We start from the raw sequence: 12,326 nt of genomic DNA on the forward strand, positions 1-12,326 counted from the left end.
AAAATATAGTCAGACCATAAAATCATTTTTGAACATACTATATGGATTTTAGGAAATATCAATGCACTGCGAGTCATTGGAGGGACATAAAATAAAGTATTTGGTGTACACCAAGCTTACATTTGCAAAAGTATTCCTAAATTTGTAACATTTGCAATGTTTGGCAGCATATATATATATTTTTAATTCTGTTAGATTGTATAGATTTTTAAAAACAAAATAGATTTTTTTCCAAAGCACACATGGCCAGAAATGAGGAGTGCAACTTTTTACTCAAACTAAAGAATACATAGCAATTTTTTTTTATTTTATTTGAGAACAAGAACACAAAAAGAACAGAAAGAAATCTAAAACAACCATGAGCAAAGAATTAGGAAATTATGCAGAAACGCAGAAACCATAACACAGGCAATTGGAGAAAAAGGGGTAAACGCCTATCTCTTATTATAAAATGTGCCATTAGGAGCTTATTGTGAGTATTGTGAGCTTTAGGCAAAAGATTGGGCGTTAGGCTTGGTTTAAGGACAACCTCTTGTTTAGTATTCTTTATCCCTGCCTATCCATTGTAATACACATGGGTAAATAAATACCTGCAGTCACACTGTGAGGATCAATGCGCTGTCCTGCCAAATAGCGTGCAGCATGCATGGTGGTGGGTTAGACACTTTATGTTGCGTGCACACAGTTAACATGAGCTGTGTGCAAGAGGCTGACTGTAGATTTCAATCACTTAAATTTAGCTCTTACTAATCTATTTTTTTATTTTGCCTTCACAGCACCTTTAAATGAATATAAACATATTTGCATTTATTTCTTCTCTTACATTTTTTGCATGATTTGGAGATGTGGGACAGAATACTAACATCTTTACCCTTACTTATGTATGTGTGTTATTGTGTAATACCATTGCCAAGGCAATGCAAATCGTAATGATGTGCAAATTAAAAAAAAAACATTAAATTGCACTTTGTTGTATTTGGGTCATTAAACATAATATTTTTGATTTATTGTACAAATGTCTAACTTTTTCTTTACAAAGCAGTTTCACTGTTTATTGTGACTTTGCTCTTGCCATAAACAAATAAAAAAGGCAACCTAGGTCTTATGGTCACTATTTGTAGCTATTATTCAATATTGTTGAGATAAAAGGATCAAAAAGGCTGCCCTGATATAATGTATGTAAAAACTAAAGACTATTATTGGGGCAAGGACTGCAGAATATGAATACATAATGATAAAGTTGGTCACATAAAGTAAATTTTTCATGGTAATACCAAAAACTAAAATATAAAAAAATGTTCAAGACTACAGATCCTCTTTAAGAGAAAAAAATTTGGCACATTTTTGTCCGCATAGGAGCTCAGCATAGGAATCAACTTTGTATGTGTCCTGACTGTAATCAGAGGAAAATAATCCATGTGGCATAAAGTTTTTTGTTTGCTTTTCTTTAAAAAAAGATTTTGGCCCTATAAAGGGGGCTAAAATATTTACTACAACAAATTAAAAGATCAGGAAAATGATTTTTCCCATGTGATAATATTTTTTTATGTAGACCAGATTGGGTAAATGGGAAAATAAAATATATATATATATAAGCAAGGTCAGATAGTCCAGCTATAGTAAACCTGAATACAGTGAGGTTGGTCTACTTTTTTGCTCTCAATTTATCTGTAACCTTCCTATTTATATCTGCTGTCTAGCAAAACTTTTGTTTTCTTTAAGGCCATATAGCGAATGCCAAATGCAATAATAAAAAAAAATAAAAACATTTACTATGTCCCCTGACTTTAACAGTTCTAATATATATGTGTTCAGTTTCTTGGGCTCTTTTCCCTTAGTATGCTCTAGCTGTCCTAGGTCCCACTTAAACACAAAGGCAGCATGGCTAAGGGCCTTATACACCCAAGCAGATCACTTTTGTACTCAACCAATCTGATCTTTATACCAGTAACAGGTGCCAAAGCACTTCAAACATTCATAAAACATTCTGCCTCTCTAAACGCTTTTCCCAGATAGAAAGCAACCAGATATCTTGTAAGGTGTATTTGATTGTTTGCACACAGAATACAGCGTATGTTCAATCGATATTAATAATATGTTTAGTCTATTCACATTCATCAGAAACCCCCAAAAAATCTTTTACAATTGGTCAAGTCTGAATTTCCCTTAGCAACAATTGTTTTTATCAGAAATTTATCTTAGGAATTAAAAAAGTTGACAAAATTGTCAATGGTTATGTAGTCATGATCAAACCATCCAGAGACTTGTCTACCAGACTATTCCCCTCTAAACATGCCTGCTTAGCTTCTAAAACATATATGTTAAGGTCAATGGAGAACAGAGGTAAAAATATTGGTGCAGGTCTAGACATTTGTCAAATTATGCAAACAAAATAGTTTCTTTGTGGTAATTTTCTAAACTAATTCAGCAGGGGTGCCAATGTACACTAAATAAAATCTACAGATCTCTATATGATAATAATTAAATCAGACAATAATATTGATATAAGCCAGTGGAGTTAAGTAAAGTATAGGGCCAAAATTATTTCCAACATGTGACAGAGATGAGCCAATCCTTTTACTCCTAGAGACTAAAAGGAGCAACGTGGTAGTTTAAGGAAGGTAAGTATGTGCTGCTAGGTGAAGGACTAAATTAAACAGAACCTGTTGCCCTACATGGACAATAAATATATTTTTCAACATACCTTAGTTTTCCTGTAATCTGTTGATTGTAACTACAGTATATTGAAACAATTTTGGATACTATCGCAAACTACACTCTGAACTGTGTCATTTTGTTTTTGTTTGGAAAATAACTAAACGAAATAAATAACGAAAAAAACTTGTTTTTGTAATGGCAGCCAAAAAAAAAAAAATATTTAAAAAACGAATTTTTACAGTTTTTCATGTAAAGCAAAAGAACCTGGAATGTAGAGAATAATACCCACAATCAATGCAATTGCCTTTATATTGAATCCTGACACTGCCTGGTTCCTGGTGGAGATGCTAGTTCTGGGGTAAAACATCCCTAGCACGTGTCATGCTAATCTAGTGTTGGATTGGAGGTAGTCATGGTTGTGAACACCTATTAATGGCTGTAAGTGAAAGGTTCTTTTTTTGTTTATTTTTTTATTGGATCAGAAACCCACAGTGATTACATCACAAAGGAAGTAAAGCCAGGGACTGGTGTGGGTGCCAATGCAGTGGTGGCATAGCATTCCCCAGAGAGTAAGTGGCACTGTTAAGAGACCGGGACTGTGGTTTCACAAGGTATTAAATACTTAGATCCAGTGAGATGGGTTAAAGAGAAGTAGAAAGGAAAGCTTAGAGAATTTTAGATTTTGTCCGAATATAGGCTTTACTTGCTAAAGCCGAGTTTTGACTTCATTTTCCTGCGAGGCCTTGGCTTCTAAATAAACACTACATCATTTTAAATTTGCAGTATGTCTAGAGCTTCTTAGAGACTTTTAAGCATTTTAGTCACACATATTGACAATTTCTGAGGTGAGTCATATTTGACCTACCCTACCAACAACTCAGGAAACAGCTTAGGTTTTTGGATGGATTCAGATCTGCGTTCTTAACATATTACTGGAGTTCCCATGTGTGCACTTGGCATATCTGCTTGCACGCTAAATTATTTTGGGCAAAACTTCAGATTTTTCTGGCAAAACCGCTTCTTAAAAGTAATTTAAAAAACAATAACGATCTGAGAAAATACTGTGCGTATTTTTGTTGTCCTTTGAAAAGCCAGATCCCATGGGACAAGATGAATTCATGAGCAAGTGTGCATAAATCTAAGCTAAGCTTTACTAGTGTCAGTGTAATGTAGCAGTGCAGTTAACTCTTGCTGTGTTGTGTGTTTCTTTATAGTATTAGTTACAAACAACTTATTCTACTGGATTTTCAAGTGGAATACAATTTGTTTAGAAGCTCTTTAAACTTTAAGGGAGCTAGCCAGAAGTGTTGGACTTGTTAAAGGCAAAGATTCCAGAGCCGTGATGAGGATGCTTCCTCCCATTTACTTCTATTTATATTACTACCTTCAAGATGGGGATACTAATGGTATATCCTTTTCATATCTGTGCAGGAAAATATTAGCCTGCTGGAAACAAAGCACTGCAATCTAGCCCATTGTGACCACTGTTTCATAAATGGTAAAAAGACAACTGACAACTCCCATATTTTGGGCCTGACAGACTCCCTTTATTAGGAAAATAAAGGTATGATCATTTTTAGGTCTGCCTAGTAAATTGATATGAATCCTGGGTCATCTAGACAGTATTAGTAATGAAGTTTATATGCTGGTAAATTAATTAGTATTCATACAAGTTGTCCCCAAAACAAGAGATATGGGAACTCTTCCAGTGGAACACGTACTCTAGGAATAAGAAGAGGAGAAAGAGAGATAACTACCCTCAATTTAGAGATTTCTTTATACTTTCTGTTGAGCCTCTTGGATAGAAAGTCAAGTACCACAAAAAAATGCTAAACATATACGTTCCACACCAGTTCCACTGAGATCAGTGAAGCAAACAGTTAGAATCCAAGTCAGTTATTTAAAATAATATATAATCAGTATTGGCTAACTATAATGACTTAATAATTAGTTTAATAATACAAGAATTAGAAAAAAAAACTTAGCATTCTATTTTAAAGTTGTAGAATGAATTTTACTTTTAAAAAAACCAATTGCACACCTGGGGTTTGGTTTTCAGGGTACAAAGGGATGGATGCACAGTACTTGTGGACATTTGTGCTTATAACACCCACATTTAGTAAATCTGAAGGTTACCCCACAGCATTGCCTGAGATTGACAGCCTGGCAAGCTATCTAACACTTTTAATAAATTAGAACATTAATGTAAAGCACCATGAAACTACTTTGGCATGCGTCCCGCAAAAAGAAATACTTAAATGGTATTTTGTCCAAACAGATCAGTGTGTTGCACAAACCTAATAAAGCCCTACAGTGCCCTAAGTTTTTACAAGCAGACATAGTGTCGTAAAAGAGGAATATATTTAGCTTGTTCTTACATATATATTTTGTTCATATTTAAAGTGAACATGTACTTTGTCCATGAAGGCTCAAGGCAATGTTACTTCTACCCCTCCAGTTCCACATACTTATCTTCCCTTTACTCCATTGCCGCTCTTTATGGGCATCTTTAGCACTGGTCCTTGGTGATAAGTCCCTCCAGCACCCATCATTGTCACTAGTCTAAGCTACAAACTGTGCCTTGCTATTTATTTCGGGTTTTAAGTATATATGTGGCTAGATAGAAAAGAAAAGTAGTGAAAAGGTGCTAAAAGGCTAATGATCTTGGCAGCAGTAAAGCAGACCCGTTGTTAATATATTACACTAAATATAGTGCCACTGTGACCATAGCTGCTTTATGACACATCAACATTGTGAAAAGCAAAACCTTCCCAATCGCAATTTAAAAAAAAAAATATGCTCACCTGTCCCCATTCCGTGCACCGTAATCTTCTTCCTTCTTCCCTTCCTTGATTCGACCTTCGGCCAATTTAATTGGCTGGGATGTTGTAACTCCTGAACACCTGCCACAGGGTGCGCCTCATGTGTAATTCAGCAATTTTTGACAATTTAGGAAAGCGATCAGGCAGGTATGTTTTATTGTAGAAGGGACATCACCTGTCTCTTTCTGGCAATAAACCCCTTCCTGATTGCAAATTTTGAAAATGGAACTTTAGTTCCACTTTAATATGCTATTAATTGAAGACTGTCAGTTTTCTTTTTGTTCCCCTGGCTTTTCATGTATGTCATTATCCAGAAGTCAGTCAAGCATATGCTGTACTTACTAATTTGTGACCAATTCAGTAGAAATTTTACTCATCTCCTACAATAACCTTTGCATTAAGGGTAACCAGTGGTTACATGCAAATATTTTGACCTAAATCTTTTGATTGATCTGAAAAAATATGTGTTATATGTTTAAAAGCTTTCACCTTTTTCTGATATGTGTAAAAGTTCAAATCTGAAAGTTGTATATTCTGTGCAGAGTTAATTTTCCATGAACCCTAGATAATACACATTTTCCTGGAAAGTGCATCATACGCAGCAAGTGGGGCAATAAAATAAAAAATGTGTGTATATATATATATATATATATATATATATCTATCTTAGTCTATTTTATCTGTACAAACCGGTATTTGTTCTAAGTTAAGGACTTGTCTATGATGTGTGTATAACCTTTGGAAGTTCCCATCCCCTCTGCCTTGAGGGCTCTTTCTTTATGCGTATGTCATACAGCTTCAAAGACATAGCAAAGCATGCAAGACTTCTACCTTCAGAAGGCTATTAAAATCCAGCAAGAGTATGTAAAATGTGCAAGTTAAAAGGAAAGCTGGGTTTATATCACATAAAAGAACTAAAACTGTAAACATATGTCCTGAAGTGGCACCTGGGTATGTCTTTAGACATTTCACAGTTTAGGTCCAAATGGAGATGGTTGGCTTACAGAACATGTTTTCCAGATGCTGGAGACTTTATCAAGGTACACTTGTTATTATAGAGGGGCACTGTATATTCATGTATATTAGAACCATATATTCATTCTATATTATTCCTACATTTACCACATATTCAATAAAAACATGACGTGCTACAAATTTTAATGAAACTGTGCTTTGCTAGTTTTATCCTGGTTTAAGCTCTTTGCACATAAAATTGCACCATATAGAATGCTATATATATATATATATATATATATATATATATATATATATACACAGAGCATTCTATTTAGGGGAAATTTAAGTTCATTTTCAAAGAACTAGCTAACGTGGCAAAAAAAAGTTTGTTTTGCTAGGAATACTCAGTGTGTTAATTGATAAAAAGTGGAGTTGATTTACTGAACAATATATAAATATATAAAAATATTTGACTTGCTTATGGTATATAACAGCATAAAGACCAAGTACACAAAAGTCCCAATTTATTTTATGTTGCTAAATTAAACAGAGTATAAACACCTATGTATGAAAGGTGTGCTAGAAACGAAATTTATTATTTTGCATAGAAATCAATTAACCTCTCAACAGTCATTTCTGTGTTTCATAATAAATAATAAAAAATGATTTATATTTGTTGCTAGTGGCAGCTAGAAATGCTTTGGCTATTTTTGGCATTTTTTGAATGCAGAAGATAGTGTTTCTATAAGGTCTCTGTCCACTAAAACAGTCAAATTGAATGACACTTTGATAAGAAGTCATTATCAATTTATGCTGCAATGTCTACAATCATAATAGAATTAGTTTTGCTGAGATATATAAATAAGAAGACCTACAAAAAGTATGATAGTATATAGTCCATGTGTTATCTCCTTGCCATTTTTATGTCTTTTTAGGTCATTGTCAATCTTTTCGAGTTTCTTAAGTTTGTCTTTTAAATTTGCAGGAATGCTTCATATTTATTTCAGGTGCAATTGCACTTTTTAAAAAAAAAATTCTAGCAGTGGAACTTGTGAGGTCATACCCAGGTTCTGTAATATAAAAGATTTACTATATGTCATAATTTGCATACAGACATGACTAAATATTGTGCTGTGTAATTGTTTCCAAGAGAGACCTAAAATCTTATCTAAGTATGTTAAATCCAAATCTTGGCCAATTTAAATAGCATCAAAATTGTTTACCCCCTCAGAACAAAACTTGTTCTTTGAGTTTCCCTTGCATTGGGTATTCACAGTAAACACAGATTCATGTTATGCACTAACAGTTACTTTTGTAAAGGGAACATATACAATGCTTGGTGATCAGATTATATTATTTTGCTAAATCAACCATTTATCTAGGTTGAAAGCAGCATGACGGTAGTCAGAGCAGGGTCCTCTCCTCCTCCTGTGTCACTGTCTGTATTAGTCTGTCATTTGCAACCCCTATTCAATGTACAGCGCTGCGTAATATGTTGGCGCTATATAAATCCTGTTAATTTTAAATAATAATAAACTAAATAATAATTATTAGAGTGGTATTACAGATCTCTGGTTCGGAATATGCTAGTGTTCAGGCTGTCATACTGACCCATTGCTTTCAACTGTCCCTGACCAAGCACATTTATTCAGATACACACCAATGATTATTTTCTGACCTTTCTCATCTGCAAATTATGTTTTGGGTCAGTAATTTAGAAAGGGTTCAGGACAACATTATGGAAAATGGCATTTTCAGAAAAAAAGGCAGTAGTTACAGACCTTCTAAATCATTCATTTATTTGAAATCTTTAAACTCATGTTGGCCAAACATAATTTGCTTGAACTTGATACATCTCAATGCTCCATGCAGTGAACTGTAAAGGCTGAAGGTTTCTGCGGTTATGGTATTTTTACCAAAAAGATACTATAAATGTTTTATTTTATTAATATGTATTTTTTATTTTCCTTTTTCTAAGTGTTCTGTTTGAACATGTTTCCTAGTAGCAGATTTTATACCTGCAGTGCTTGTTCACAGATGCTCATTTAAAAAAAAAATAAAACTTGGAATAATGGTAATTTGAAAAATTATGCTTACATTTCACAATAGCGAGTGCATTGTATCGGTAAGGGGTCATTGTAAATCTAATAGCAATAGATGTCAAGGTTTCTTTTCTGATAAACTAACACAGAACAAGCAAGGTAATGAGATGGTATCAAATATATATAACATTAAAGCTAGGAATTACTCTATTATTGCAACAACCCATACCTCTTAGATTGTAAGCTCTTCTGAGCAGGGTCCTCTCTTCCTGTGTCACAGTCTGTATCTGTCTGTCATTTGCACCCCCTATTTAATGTACAGCGCTGCGTAATATGTTGGTGCTCTATAAGTCCTGTTTATTATTAAGATTATTAATAATATCAACTTTTTAGAATCCATCTTCTATTACTCATTGGGAAGAGTGGTTGCTTAAGTCCTAGAGGATTCTGGTTGACTTTTATACACGAGAGAATTTAAAACATTTGAACTTCTGAACAGAGTTGAGTGTCTCCCTCATTTCAGCTCTCCCTGTGTGGATTCTGAATTAATTCCAAGTCCTAGACTTTTGAGGTGATTTACTAAAGGAGTATACTTTTGGTAATATTAATATTGACATAACTTTGTAAAATCTGGTAAAGTTGTGTTCACTTTGAATATTCAATCATTTGAAAAAATTATATATGCTTGGATATTTGGATGTTTAAAGAAAACGTACACTACCATACTCAATAAGCTAAATGAGAGTTCTCAGACACTTTAGTAAATGAAGCCCTTCCATCATAAAGGATTTCTTTTTGTTTAGTGAGGATACCACCACGTTACTACTATAAGAGTTCCTGGCAAATGGAACATTTCCGTGTCTTCCCAGAAATCGCTTTTTATAGTACACCGCTAATTTCCAACATAATAGAGTAGCTTTACACAGAATAGGATGTGGTGTTTGCAGAGAAATGTTCTCTTCCTCTTTGCTGATCTCCTAGGGTAATATTTTAATAAGTTCATCAGAGAAACAAACAATGGCTTCAGTGTTCCTTGGATGGTGCTGTAGACTTCCGTTGTAGGTCTGGGCACTGCAGCACACACCACATAAGTATGATATATATAATTTAATTTACATAATCTAGTTAAGATGTTTACTTTTGTGAAAGTGACACCACTAAATGTGAAGCCCAAAGTACAACACGGATATGGGTAATGAACTTGTCAGTTCATTGCTGTCACATTCAGCTGTGATGTACAAAGTTGACATAACGTGTGTCTGCAGTTAGATAAACCAATCAAATACGGAAATTGTAATTCATTACTCTGAAAATGATCTTTCTTCAAGTTTCTTCTTCGCAAGTAAATTTCATCTCATCTTATGTGCAAAGTTTATCAGGAAATCATGGCCACATCTGTAGTTGATATTCTTATGTTGGTTCACATAGTGTGCAGATCGCCGCCCCACGATAGGAGAAGATTGGGCCTTTCTTTGAAGTTGGCAGGGTAGTGGCCTCTCTACACGTTCTGATGGGGAGAAAGGGGAATGCTTGTTTGTTTTGTCAGTCTTCATGTTGTGAGTTTGTATAAAACACAAGATGGCAATTAATATGACAATGAGTCGGCTTAGCCCTGCAGACAGCTACTATGTGATTGTCCTTCTTCTCTAAATGAGATCATTGTTAGTGCAAATGTGAAATTTGGAAAGAAAGACAAGGGGTGTCATTGTAGACTTAATCCTGCTATGTGCAGAGCACAGAAATCTTTCTTTTTTAATTCATACTATGTAATATAATAACACATAATACTGTGTAATATAATACCCTAATAATACTATGTAATATAATAACCTACAAAATGTAGGTTTTGCCAGTGTCAGAATATAATGTCTGTGCTCAGTTTTGGCCCCCAATGGGAGACATTTTCCAGCATGCTGAAAGATTTACTGAAGAAATGTTTTCACTTAGTAGTAATCTTGTGTTCCCTTCAAAGACTTCAAAGGCAACATTTAAAAACAACAGGCCCGTGACTGAATTCCTGAGGCTGGCACAGATTCACCAACATTACAATTCAGTAATTGACAGCCTGTTCAAATCAGCCCTGTATTCTGCAATAACAAACCTCCATTATTTTATGCACTTTTTATATGCATGCATGATTTTAAATGTAATAATGAGAATGTGCTTTTTTCCTAATTATTTTAGTAGGCATTTTTTAGAAGGTTTTTAGGTAGAGGAAAGCAATAGACTGAAGCATATTGCTCACAAACCTGCAAGTTACCTGCTGTTAAATGCAATGTTCCTAGATTGTAAGCTCTTCGGGGTAGGGTCCTCCCCTCCTGTGTCACTGTCTGTATCTGTCATTTGCAACCCCTATTTATTGTAAGGTGCTGCGTAATATGTTGTCGCTATATAAATCCTGTTTATTATTATTATTATTATTATTATTATTAATAATAAGAAGAAGAATATTATTTATTATTAATATTATTATTATTATTATTATTAATAATAATAATAATATTAATAATAATAATGTTTGTGGGCGCCTTCATCACCCATTGATACCCATGGGTTTAAGGTGTAGTGAAAAAAGCCTGCTTGCAACAAGTAACAAGTATTTACAGTTCAGTGGCAACAAGCGTAAAACACACCTAAAATCCATAATGCAGCACATCTACACCACAGCTATATAAATCTGTCCCCAATGCACAGAATATTTCAGACCCCCCACCACCTTCCCTTTCCTCCCAATACCCAATATCACAGTCAACCTTCACATACAGCAGTTCTGAGTGAACTCTCCCTGCAATGTCCTAAAGTAAAAAAAATGTGTCTCACCCCAGGAAAATGCAAAAATGTGAGCTAACCCCCAGAAAATCAAACTATTTTCTTATCTTTAATCAGACATAGTGACCATGAGCAACAGGCGGATCTTTATCACACAAACCAAAAAGTCAACCAGTGTATAGGAACGAAGTCACATATTCTCTATTTTATGTACATTTTTAATATGTTAATTTGAGCCTTTACAGTTCATAGTATAATTTTATGGTTATTTTAGCATTGTTGCCTGTATTATATCAAATGTTTTATTTCCTATTGCAGTAGATTATAGAATACAATACAATACTCAGTAAACAATCCAGTAGGGTGGGATTTACATATAAAGAATTGTGAGATATCCAGAGTTACCATTAATTTTAATGGCACTTATATGATGGAGATTAAACTGAGGTTGCATCACACTTGCCCTATGTTTTGTGTTTTGATGCATTTGCTATATGTCATTTAGAGATAATAGGACTGATTGAAAAGGAATAGAAAATGTGTTTAATTAAGATAAATTAGTGAATAAAAGTTTCAATAAGCCTTATTTAGTAAATTTTATTAAAAGCTATATATAAAATGTGGTAGTATGTATTCACTCCAATAAACCCCTATATCTGATATTGGTCTTTCCAAAGAAACAAGACTATATTAGGTGTAACGTTTATAGCAAACATTCAATAATAATGTATATACCACTGAAACAGCTGTAATAAATATATCATGATGGCGTTTAATTCTAGAGATCAGTCCACTCGACTAGCAGATTTTTAGTTTGATTTATCCCAGGTTATTGTCACCCAATGGTGGTATAAGTGTTGTGTTACTGCATTAGTGAGATCTCTGCTTTAAGGTTCTTGTCCTATACTCCCTATTCAATTCTTTAATATTTTACATGATAGAAAATGAAGCAGAATTGAGTGTCTATTGCAAAGAGAACACAACCAGGAAATGTGACAGATTTTACTGCTTAAATTTACAGACTAACCCTTTTACATTCAATAATAATTATTGCTTGCAAACATATCTGGCAACATTT

At 34.0% G+C, this 12,326-nt stretch overlaps 1 protein-coding gene across 1 annotated transcript in view; it reads right to left on the reverse strand.

The window, feature by feature from the left end:
• Positions 1 to 12,326, reverse strand: part of LOC140327233 (twist-related protein 2-like) — a 36,320-nt gene that overhangs the window by 17,967 nt on the left and 6,027 nt on the right. The gene's annotated exons all lie outside the window — the stretch shown is intronic.

Source organism: Pyxicephalus adspersus, chromosome 1 (genome assembly GCF_032062135.1).
Source record: "Pyxicephalus adspersus chromosome 1, UCB_Pads_2.0, whole genome shotgun sequence".
Lineage (NCBI taxonomy): Eukaryota > Metazoa > Chordata > Amphibia > Anura > Pyxicephalidae > Pyxicephalus > Pyxicephalus adspersus.